General features: G+C 49.7%; 1 protein-coding gene across 4 annotated transcripts in view; it reads right to left on the bottom strand.

Annotated features, from left to right (window-relative positions):
- Window positions 1-12,500, bottom strand: part of LOC109905096 (amyloid-beta A4 precursor protein-binding family B member 2-like) — a 66,067-nt gene that overhangs the window by 11,052 nt on the left and 42,515 nt on the right. The window lies entirely within an intron of this gene.

Here is a 12,500-nt window from a genome sequence, read left to right as displayed (position 1 = left end):
AGCATGCTCTTTGGCCCCAATCAGAAGGGGTCTCCATTCCCTGAGCAGTGTATGTGTGTGTGTGGAAGCTTCAGCTCTGTCAGCCTCTGTGTACTTTTCATTTCAGCGGCAGAGCTTAGCGTTCTGCTCCATTATGACACATCACACTTTTGCTGTTTGACATGCCAACATACACACTAAACCTATTGTATGTGCAACTGAATCACCTCTCCACCTCTCTACCTCTCCACCTCTCTCTCTACTTTCCCCCCAGTTTTTTCTCTTGTAACCTCCATCTATCCATTCCCACTTTAATCTCCCTTCATTACTCTACTTTCCACTTCTCTCTCCTACCCCTCCTCTCTCTCCTACCCCTCCTCGCTCTCCTACCCACTCTCTCTCTCCAATTTTCCACAGCAGCTAAGCTAAGAAGGAGAGGGAATGAGCAGTACCAGTTTGGCAGTCTCTCCTCCTCTCCTCATCACTGTTATATAAGAAACATAATATACTGTACAATACAGAGGAGAAGAGAGGGAGTCGGCTTTTCTTATTCAGGACAGAATGAGGGTTAATTCAAACATATCCTGGCTTTGATGATCCACTTCACTTATCAGTGATCAGAGACACAGAGAGAGAGAGAGCTAGACAGTATTAACAGAATAGAGAGAGCTAGACAGTATTAATAGAGATCAGAGAGAGCTAGACAGTATTAGTAGACCAGAGAGAGCTAGACAGCATTAATAGAGACCAGAGAGAGCTAGATAGTATTAGTAGACCAGAGAGAGCTAGGCAGTATTAGTAGACCAGAGAGAGCTAGGCAGTATTAGTAGAGACCAGAGAGAGCTAGGCAGTATTAGTAGACCAGAGAGGGCTAGGCAGTATTAGTAGAGACCAGAGAGAGCTAGGCAGTATTAGGAGACCAGAGAGAGCTAGGCAGTATTAGTAGAGACCAGAGAGAGCTAGAAAGTATTAGTAGACCAGAGAAAGCTAGACAGCATTAATAGAGACCAGAGAGAGCTAGACAGTATTAGTAGAGACCAGAGAGAGCTAGACAGCATTAATAGAGACCAGAGAGAGCTAGACAGTATTAGTAGAGACAAGAGAGAGCTAGACAGTATTAATAGAGACCAGAGAGAGCTAGACAGTATTAGTAGAGACCAGAGAGCTAGACAGTATTAGTAGACCAGAGAAAGCTAGACAGCATTAATAGAGACCAGAGAGAGCTAGACAGTATTAGTAGAGACCAGAGAGAGCTAGACAGCATTAATAGAGACCAGAGAGAGCTAGACAGTATTAGTAGAGACAAGAGAGAGCTAGACAGTATTAATAGAGACCAGAGAGAGCTAGACAGTATTAGTAGAGACCAGAGAGCTAGACAGTATTAGTAGACCAGAGAGAGCTAGACATTATTAGTAGAGCCCAGAGAGAGCCAGACATTATTAGTAGAGACCAGAGAGCGCTAGACAGTATTAATAGAGACAAAAGAGAGCTAGACAGTATTAGTAGAGCCCAGAGAGAGCTAGACAGCATTAGTAGACCAGAGAGAGCTAGACAGTATTAATAGAAACCAAAGAGAGCTAGACAGTAGTAGTAGAGACCAGAGAGCTAGACAGTATTAGTGGAGACCAGAGAGAGCTAGACAGTATTAGTAGAGACCAGAGAGAGCTAGGCAGTATTAGTGGAGACCAGAGAGCTAGACAGTATTAGTAGAGCCCAGAGAGAGCTAGACAGTATTAGTAGACCAGAGAGAGCTAGACAGTATTAGTAGAGACCAGAGAGGGAGACAGTATTAGTTGAAACCAGAGAGAGCTAGACAGTGTTTGTAGAGACCAGGGAGAGCTAGACAGTATTAGCAGAGACCAGAGAGAGCTAGACAGTATTAAGAGACCAGAGAGGGAGACAGTATTAGTAGAGACCAGAGAGAGCTAGACAGTATTAGTAGAGACCAGAGAGGCTAGACAGTATTAGTAGAGACCAGAGAGAGCTAGACAGTATTAATACAGTCCAGAGAGAGCTAGACAGTGTTAGTAGAAACCAGAGCTAGACACTATTAGTAGAAACCAGAGAGCGCTAGACAGTATTTGTAGTAACCAGAGAGATATACACTATTAGTAGAAACCAAAGAGCTAGACAGTATTAGTAGAAACCAGAGAGAGTTAGTGAGATAGGCAGCAGGGGAAACAGCTGCTCCCTGGTTCACACACACACACACACACACACACACACACACACACACACACACACACACACACACACACACACACACACACACACACACACACACACACACACACACACACACACACACACACACACACACACACACACACACACACACAAACCTCCATTTAATTTGGTAAAGTGTTGAGGCGACACAGTTGTGAAACCCCATTAAAGTTTACCGATACACCTGACTGAAGCACAATCATTTTACCGGTGTCACACCGATCCTATTTGAGTGAGATAACACCCTTCGGTTAGAGAGAGGGGTTTTATCCCTCCCCAGTCAGTCACTATCATTAAGGATCAGTTAACTGTGACCACCAGAGACACAGCAGAGATCAGAGAGAGAGAGAGAGAGAGAGAGAGAGAGAGAGACAGACAGACAGACAGACAGGCAAGACAAAAATAATGGTGTTCCAAAAAAGGTCCAGTCACCAGGACCACAAATACAAATTCCATCTAGACATCGTTGCCCTAGATCACACAAAAAAATTATACATATCTCAGAGCCACAGGTAACTTCCACAAATCTGTGAATGAGCTGAGAGACAAGGCAAGAAGGGCATTCTATGCCATCAAAAGGAACATACAATTCCACATACCAATTAGGATCTGGCTAAAAATACTTGAATCAGTTATAGAACCCATTGCCTTTTATAGTTGTGAGATCTGGGGTCAGCTTACCAACCAATAATTCACTAAAGGGGACAAACACCAAATTGAGACTCTGCATGCAGTATTCTGCAAAAATATCCTCAGTGTACAACGTAAAACACCAAATAATGCATGCAGAGCAGAGTTAGCCCGATACCCGCTAATTTTCAAAATCCAGAAAAGAGACGTTAAATTCTACAACCACCTAAAAGGAAGCGATTCCCAAACCTTCCATAACAAAGCTATCACTTACAGAGAGATTAACCTGGAGAAGAGTCCCCTAAGCAAGCTGGTCCTGGGGCTTTGTTCACAAACACAAACAGACCTCACATAGCCCCAGGACAGCAACACAATTATACCCAAACAAATCATGAGAAGACAAAAAACTATTATTTGACACATTCAAAATAATTAATACAAAAAACTTGAGCAAACTAGAATGCTATTTGGCCCTAAACAGAGAGTACACAGCAGTAGAATAACCAACCAGTGTGACTGACCCAAACTTAAGGAAAGCGTTGACTATGTACAGACTCAGTGAGCATAGACCTGGCTCTCAAGAGAAGACAGGCTATGTGAACTTTTTGATACGGGGTAAACTTTGAACATTGATATATTAGAGATATGATATATCAGACGCAGAAGCATAGTATTTAAAGGAGTGTAAGAGACTGGTTTTTACATCAGAAGTTAATGGTTCTCTGTAGAAGACAGATGGCTTTGGAATGTGTTGGGTGGATGGGAGGAAGTCACAGGATTGCTATAGGGGAAGCGGATGGACATCTGTGGATTAGGCGAAGGAGGGGTTGAGGTCAGTCAGATCCCCTGAAGGGAGAAAGTATGGTTTATTATCCTGTTACCCTCCTCCTGTGGAACCATAAGATGTAAGGACTGGAGAGAAGGAGGAGTGCCTGAAGTGGAGAACATATACTTGTGGTGGTGGAAAAGTATTTGTCTAAATGTATTTGTCTGAATTACAGCTGTATCGACCCTTTGTGAAGAATTCAACTTGGTTAAGCTTCTCTAGTGTCCGTGAGTTGTTTACTCTGAAAAATTAGAACCTAACAGAACACTGCACACAAAATGAGGTGGAAACTGAGCTGCACTTCCTAACCTCCTGTCAAATGTATGACCATATTAGAGACACATCAATTATTTCCCTCAGATTACACAGATCCACAAAGAACTTGAAAACAAACCCAATTTTGATATACTCCCATATCTACTGGGTGAAATACCACAGTGTGCCATCACAGCAGCAAGATTAGGGCAACCAGTGAAGAACAAACATAATTGTAAATACAACCCATATTTGCACATCACTACAACACTGTATTAGAAATAATATGACATGTAAAATGCCTTCATTCTTTTGGAACTTCTGTGATTTATTTAACTTGTGTATATTATCTACTTCACTGGCTTTGGTAATGTTAACATATGTTTCCCATACCAATTAAGCCCTTAAATTGAATTGAATTGAGAGGCATTCAGGTATTGGAGGTCTCACTGAGGTCCCCTGCTGCTTTAATGGTTAGGGCCTGGCTGTAGGAGGAGTGGAGGCCCTGGGGGGAATGGAGGCTCTGGGGCAAGGAGAAGGAGAGAGGTCCCCTGCTGCTTTAATGGTTAGGGCCGGGCTGTAGGAGGAGTGGAGGCCCTGGGGGGAATGGAGGCTCTGGGGCAAGGAGAAGGAGAGAGGTCCCCTGCTGCTTTAATGGTTAGGGCCGGGCTGTAGGAGGAGTGGAGGCCCTGGGGGGAATGGAGGCTCTGGGGCAAGGAGAAGGAGAGAGGTCCCCTGCTGCTTTAATGGTTAGGGCCGGGCTGTAGGAGGAGTGGAGGCCCTGGGGGGAATGGAGGCTCTGGGGCAAGGAGAAGGAGAGAGATCCCCTGCTGCTTTAATGGTTAGGGCCGGGCTGTAGGAGGAGTGGAGGCCCTGGGGGGAATGAAGGCTCTGGGGCAAGGAGAAGGAGAGAGGTCCCCTGCTGCTTTAATGGTTAGGGCCGGGCTGTAGGAGGAGTGGAGGCCCTGGGGGAATGGAGGCTCTGGGGCAAGGAGAAGGAGAGAGGTCCCCTGCTGCTTTAATGGTTAGGGCCGGGCTGTAGGAGGAGTGGAGGCCCTGGGGGGAATGGAGGCTCTGGGGCAAGGAGAAGGAGAGAGGTCCCCTGCTGCTTTAATGGTTAGGGCCGGGCTGTAGGAGGAGTGGAGGCCCTGGGGGGAATGGAGGCTCTGGGGCAAGGAGAAGGAGAGAGGTCCCCTGCTGCTTTAATGGTTAGGGCCGGGCTGTAGGAGGAGTGGAGGCCCTGGGGGGAATGGAGGCTCTGGGGCAAGGAGAAGGAGAGAGGTCCCCTGCTGCTTTAATGGTTAGGGCCGGGCTGTAGGAGGAGTGGAGGCCCTGGGGGGAATGGAGGCTCTGGGGCAAGGAGAAGGAGAGAGGTCCCCTGCTGCTTTAATGGTTAGGGCCGGGCTGTAGGAGGAGTGGAGGCCCTGGGGGGAATGGAGGCTCTGGGGCAAGGAGAAGGAGAGAGGTCCCCTGCTGCTTTAATGGTTAGGGCCGGGCTGTAGGAGGAGTGGAGGCCCTGGGGGGAATGGAGGCTCTGGGGCAAGGAGAAGGAGAGAGGTCCCCTGCTGCTTTAATGGTTAGGGCCGGGCTGTAGGAGGAGTGGAGGCCCTGGGGGGAATGGAGGCTCTGGGGCAAGGAGAAGGAGAGAGGTCCCCTGCTGCTTTAATGGTTAGGGCCGGGCTGTAGGAGGAGTGGAGGCCCTGGGGGGAATGGAGGCTCTGGGGCAAGGAGAAGGAGAGAGATCCCCTGCTGCTTTAATGGTTAGGGCCGGGCTGTAGGAGGAGTGGAGGCCCTGGGGGGAATGGAGGCTCTGGGGCAAGGAGAAGGAGAGAGGTCCCCTGCTGCTTTAATGGTTAGGGCCGGGCTGTAGGAGGAGTGGAGGACCTGGGGGGAATGGAGGCTCTGGGGCAAGGAGAAGGAGAGAGGTCCCCTGCTGCTTTAATGGTTAGGGCCGGGCTGTAGGAGGAGTGGAGGCCCTGGGGGGAATGGAGGCTCTGGGGCAAGGAGAAGGAGAGAGGTCCCCTGCTGCTTTAATGGTTAGGGCCGGGCTGTAGGAGGAGTGGAGGCCCTGGGGGGAATGGAGGCTCTGGGGCAAGGAGAAGGAGAGAGGTCCCCTGCTGCTTTAATGGTTAGGGCCGGGCTGTAGGAGGAGTGGAGGCCCTGGGGGGAATGGAGGCTCTGGGGCAAGGAGAAGGAGAGAGGTCCCCTGCTGCTTTAATGGTTAGGGCCGGGCTGTAGGAGGAGTGGAGGCCCTGGGGGAATGGAGGCTCTGGGGCAAGGAGAAGGAGAGAGGTCCCCTGCTGCTTTAATGGTTAGGGCCGGGCTGTAGGAGGAGTGGAGGCCCTGGGGGGAATGGAGGCTCTGGGGCAAGGAGAAGGAGAGAGATCCCCTGCTGCTTTAATGGTTAGGGCCGGGCTGTAGGAGGAGTGGAGGCCCTGGGGGGAATGAAGGCTCTGGGGCAAGGAGAAGGAGAGAGGTCCCCTGCTGCTTTAATGGTTAGGGCCGGGCTGTAGGAGGAGTGGAGGCCCTGGGGGGAATGGAGGCTCTGGGGCAAGGAGAAGGAGAGAGGTCCCCTGCTGCTTTAATGGTTAGGGCCGGGCTGTAGGAGGAGTGGAGGCCCTGGGGGGAATGGAGGCTCTGGGGCAAGGAGAAGGAGAGAGGTCCCCTGCTGCTTTAATGGTTAGGGCCGGGCTGTAGGAGGAGTGGAGGCCCTGGGGGGAATGGAGGCTCTGGGGCAAGGAGAAGGAGAGAGGTCCCCTGCTGCTTTAATGGTTAGGGCCGGGCTGTAGGAGGAGTGGAGGCCCTGGGGGGAATGGAGGCTCTGGGGCAAGGAGAAGGAGAGAGGTCCCCTGCTGCTTTAATGGTTAGGGCCGGGCTGTAGGAGGAGTGGAGGCCCTGGGGGGAATGGAGGCTCTGGGGCAAGGAGAAGGAGAGAGGTCCCCTGCTGCTTTAATGGTTAGGGCCGGGCTGTAGGAGGAGTGGAGGCCCTGGGGGGAATGGAGGCTCTGGGGCAAGGAGAAGGAGAGAGGTCCCCTGCTGCTTTAATGGTTAGGGCCGGGCTGTAGGAGGAGTGGAGGCCCTGGGGGGAATGGAGGCTCTGGGGCAAGGAGAAGGAGAGAGGTCCCCTGCTGCTTTAATGGTTAGGGCCGGGCTGTAGGAGGAGTGGAGGCCCTGGGGGGAATGGAGGCTCTGGGGCAAGGAGAAGGAGAGAGGTCCCCTGCTGCTTTAATGGTTAGGGCCGGGCTGTAGGAGGAGTGGAGGCCCTGGGGGGAATGGAGGCTCTGGGGCAAGGAGAAGGAGAGAGATCCCCTGCTGCTTTAATGGTTAGGGCCGGGCTGTAGGAGGAGTGGAGGCCCTGGGGGGAATGGAGGCTCTGGGGCAAGGAGAAGGAGAGAGGTCCCCTGCTGCTTTAATGGTTAGGGCCGGGCTGTAGGAGGAGTGGAGGACCTGTGGGGAATGGAGGCTCTGGGGCAAGGAGAAGGAGAGAGGTCCCCTGCTGCTTTAATGGTTAGGGCCGGGCTGTAGGAGGAGTGGAGGCCCTGGGGGGAATGGAGGCTCTGGGGCAAGGAGAAGGAGAGAGGTCCCCTGCTGCTTTAATGGTTAGGGCCGGGCTGTAGGAGGAGTGGAGGCCCTGGGGGGAATGGAGGCTCTGGGGCAAGGAGAAGGAGAGAGGTCCCCTGCTGCTTTAATGGTTAGGGCCGGGCTGTAGGAGGAGTGGAGGCCCTGGGGGGAATGGAGGCTCTGGGGCAAGGAGAAGGAGTGAGGTCCCCTGCTGCTTTAATGGTTAGGGCCGGGCTGTAGGAGGAGTGGAGGCCCTGGGGGGAATGGAGGCTCTGGGGCAAGGAGAAGGAGAGAGGTCCCCTGCTGCTTTAATGGTTAGGGCCGGGCTGTAGGAGGAGTGGAGGCCCTGGGGGGAATGGAGGCTCTGGGGCAAGGAGAAGGAGAGAGGTCCCCTGCTGCTTTAATGGTTAGGGCCGGGCTGTAGGAGGAGTGGAGGCCCTGGGGGGAATGGAGGCTCTGGGGCAAGGAGAAGGAGAGAGGTCCCCTGCTGCTTTAATGGTTAGGGCCGGGCTGTAGGAGGAGTGGAGGCCCTGGGGGGAATGGAGGCTCTGGGGCAAGGAGAAGGAGAGAGGTCCCCTGCTGCTTTAATGGTTAGGGCCGGGCTGTAGGAGGAGTGGAGGCCCTGGGGGAATGGAGGCTCTGGGGCAAGGAGAAGGAGAGAGGTCCCCTGCTGCTTTAATGGTTAGGGCCGGGCTGTAGGAGGAGTGGAGGCCCTGGGGGGAATGGAGGCTCTGGGGCAAGGAGAAGGAGAGAGGTCCCCTGCTGCTTTGGGGGAAGTTGGGGTGAATGGCAAGGGGTAAGAGTAGGAGTTAGTAGGATGTGGTGATTAGGATGGAGGGAAGGGTGGAGAGGTGAAGGTGGAATGAACTGAGGAGACGAGGAGGAGGTAGTCAACGGTTACCATAACCATAAAAGTGTCATTGTATAATTGTGACTGTAACTCCCTAACCTGTTGTAACTTTGGCTGACTGTAGTTTCTCTACTGCTCCCTAATCCCTGGTATTATTCAAAAGAGCCTGTCTGTCCTCTCCACCATCTGTCACACGCACGCACGCACGCACACACACACACACACACACACACACACACACACACACACACACACACACACACACACACACACACACACACACACACACACACACACACACACACACACACACACACACACACACACACACACACACACCATTACACACACACACCGCACCATTACACACACGTCACACAGACTGCAATTATCAAACAGCTTTGCAGACCGTATGCAAAAGTGCCAGCCCCTATGCAAATGTTGTTACAAATGCTAATAATTTATGTAAATGACTGAAGAAGTGTTCTGAATGTGACACAGTCATGTCCACAAAGGTGTGAGGGTCAGAGGGGTGAGGAGAGTTAGTGTATAGACACCTGCTTTGAATCTGGTTTGACTCTGGTTCGACTCTGGTTCAATCTGATTTGATTCAGGTTAAGCCCAGTTTCACATTTATTCAGGTTGAGTCCAGTTTCACACCAACTATGGTCAGGTTTTAGTGAATTGACAAACACTGGAGTCTAGCAACAAGAGTGAATTAATCATTGATCACTAAATTAGTTATTTAACCCTTTTAACACAGTCCCAATCATGTCCTTTATAGTCAGAATAAAGAGACTACTTAACCACTGTGGAGATAGGACTGAGTGGGTGGAAGTATATTTTCTCTCCTACAATCATCAAAGTCCCAACACTGTGTGTCTCCCCACAAACTGGAATACCATACTGCATTCTGATGACGTGTTCTCCAATCCCCAAGTACGGCTCCTGTTGATTTATTCTATCAACAATTAGAATATATTAGAGCTAATGGAGGGACCGGCTCATTGGAGAGCACTGCCCCCTACAATATATTTTCCACTGATAAAGCATATAATTGACAATATAAAGAGAATACTAAACCACTGCTAGGCACTATACATATTATATTATGGCAGAAGTACAGGAAACCAGTATGTGTTGTGTATGTGCTATGGAGTGCAGTATGTGTTGTGTATGTGCTATGGAGTGCAGTATGTGTTGTGTATGTGCTATGGAGTGCAGTATGTGTTGTGTATGTGCTATGGAGTGCAGTATGTGTTGTGTATGTGCTATGGAGTGCAGTATGTGTTGTGTATGTGCTATGGAGTGCAGTATGTGTTGTGTATGTGCTATGGAGTGCAGTATGTGTTGTGTATGTGCTATGGAGTGCAGTATGTGTTGTGTATGTGCTATGGAGTGCAGTATGTGTTGTGTATGTGCTATGGAGTGCAGTATGTGTTGTGTATGTGCTATGGAGTCCAGTATGTGTTGTGGTCATGAAGCATGTATTGTGCATCTCAGTGACAGAGAGAGAGGAAAGCCCTGCGCAGCGTGGTGAATTAGTCACAAGCCACAGCCATTAGTGCTAATGTCTAACGTCTAATGTCTGGCCTTAATTACCTCCCTGCACCGTCAAGTTGTTTACAGCAGCGATACACAGTGTTACACACACCCAAACGAGCTCTCCCTCAACACCCAGGGCCAGGAGGGCGTGGGATACACACCAGACGCATACACACACTCACGCGCACGGCAGGAACGGAACGCATGGCGCACACACGTACCCGTGCTCCATCATCGATACAGCCGGAGGCAGCACAGAACTGGGGCAAAGTTAAGTCCATGTAAAAATAAAAACGTCTCGGGTGTATTACATTTAGTGTAGCCCACACCAGTGTATTACTGCCGTCTGTAAAGTGGAGGGATGTTTTATGGCCGATGCAGTGGTCTATGCAGCAGAGGGTGTGATAATAGACTATGCAGTGCTGTTGGGTTGTTTACAACTGCAGGGGAGAGTGATAACAAATTGTTGAAAATGAAGCAGTATTTCAGTCAAAATGATTTCAGGTGCAAGATCTACAGCCCACCTACTAAGCACACATGTAGCTGACCCAATTCTGAACAACCAGAGAGAGAGAGAGAGAGCGAGAGAGCGAGAGAGAGAGAGAGAGAGAGAGAGAGAGAGAGAGAGAGAGAGAGAGGGAGAGAGAGAGAGAGGGGGAGAGACAGAGAGAGACAGAGAGAGAGAGGCAGAGAGAGACAGAGAGAGAGAGGCAGAGAGAGGCAGAGAGAGAGAGAGGTGGGTGTGGAAAAAGGAGCACACAGAGATCCAGAAGTGTCACCACTCCTAAGATCCCACTACATATTTAACAGCATGGCTATGCTAGGTGGGTGGGTGGGACTAGGAGAGATTGGGTGAGTGAGATGAAAGACAAAGAGCGAGAGACATATGTCCCTCCCGTTGTTCTCTGTTCTCCGATCATCCCACTCCGATTTGATGTTCTCCTGACTGAGACAAGGCCTCTGGTAGGATGTCACAGTCACTCTAGCGTGACACCACTGGTGCCAAACTACTAAATACACATTGTTGTGTGTGTGTGTGTGTGTGTGTGTGTGTGTTGTTGATTTATGTGTTAGTGTGTGTATGTTTTTTTCTTTGTGTGTGTGTGTGTATGTTATGTCTGTACAATTAGCATATACACATTGGCTAAGCTGTACTGTATAGCATATACTCTCCCATCCCTTGGAGAGAGACTACTACAGCTTCGTCCTACAGTAGACCCTACTTCAGCTTCCTCCTACTGTACAGACTACTACAGTTTCCTCCAACTGTACAGACTACTACAGTTTCCTCCTTCGGTAGAGACTACTACAGTTTCCTCCTTTGGTAGAGACTACTACAGCTTCCTCCTACAGTAGAGACTACTTCGGCTTCCTCCTACAGTAGGGACTACTACAGATTCTTCCTACGGTAGAGATTACTACAGTTTCCTCCTTCGGTAGAGACTACTACAGCTTCCTCCTACAGTAGAGGCTACTACAGCTTCCTCCTACAGTAGAGACTACTACAGCTTCCTCCTACTGTAGAGCTACTACCGATTCCTCCTTCTGTAGAGACTACTACAGCTTCCTCCTTCTGTAGAGAGTACTACAGCTTCCTCCTAATGCAGAGACTACTACAGCTTCCCCCTACTGTACAGAGTACTACAGCTTCCTCATACTGTAAAGACTACTACAGCTTCCTCCTACTGCAGAGACTACTACAGCTTCCTCCTACTGTACAGAGTACTACAGCTTCCTCCTAACTGCAGAGACTACTACAGATTCCTCCTACTGTAGAGGCTACTACAGCTTCATCCTAATGCAGAGACTACTACAGCTTCCCCCTACTGTACAGAGTACTACAGCTTCCTCCTACTGTACAGAGTACTACAGCTTCCTCCTACTGCAGAGACTACTACAGATTCCTCCTACTGTAGAGGCTACTACAGCTTCCTCCTACTGCAGAGACTAATACAGCCTCCTCCTACTGTAGAGGCTACTACAGCTTCCTCCTCCTACAGATTCCTCCTACTGCAGAGACTACTACAGATTCCGCCTACTGTACAGACTACTACAGATTGCTCCTACTGTAGAGACTACTACAGTTTTCTCCTACTGTAGAGGATAGTACAGCTTCCTCCTACTGTAAAGACTACTACAGCTTCCTCCTACTGCAGAGACTACTACAGCTTCCTCCTACTGTAAAGACTACTACAGCTTCCTCCTACTGCAGAGACTACTACAGCTTCCTCCTACTGTACAGAGACTACTACAGATTCCTCCTACTGCAGAGACTACTACAGATTGCTCCTACTGCAGAGACTACTACAGCTTTCTCCTACTGTAGAGGCTACTACAGCTTCCTACACTCTTAGAAAAAAAGGTGCCATCTAGAACCTAGTAGGGTTTTTTGGCTGTCCCCATAAGATAACCCTTGAAGAACTCTTTTTGGTTCCAGGTAGAACCTTTTTGGTTCCAGGTAGAATCCGTTGCAGTTCCATGTAAAACCAAAAAGGGTTATTCTATGCGGATAATTGAAGAACCCTTTGGAACGCTTTTATCTAAGAGTGCACTGTAGAGACTACGACAGCTTCCTCCTACTGTAGAGACTACTACAGCTTCCTCCTAATGTAGAGACTACTACATCTT

This window comes from Oncorhynchus kisutch, linkage group LG15 (genome assembly GCF_002021735.2).
Source record: "Oncorhynchus kisutch isolate 150728-3 linkage group LG15, Okis_V2, whole genome shotgun sequence".
Taxonomy (NCBI): Eukaryota; Metazoa; Chordata; class Actinopteri; order Salmoniformes; family Salmonidae; genus Oncorhynchus; species Oncorhynchus kisutch.
The sequence above is the reverse complement of the archived record's forward strand: the minus strand, read 5'-3'. Positions and strand labels throughout refer to the sequence as shown.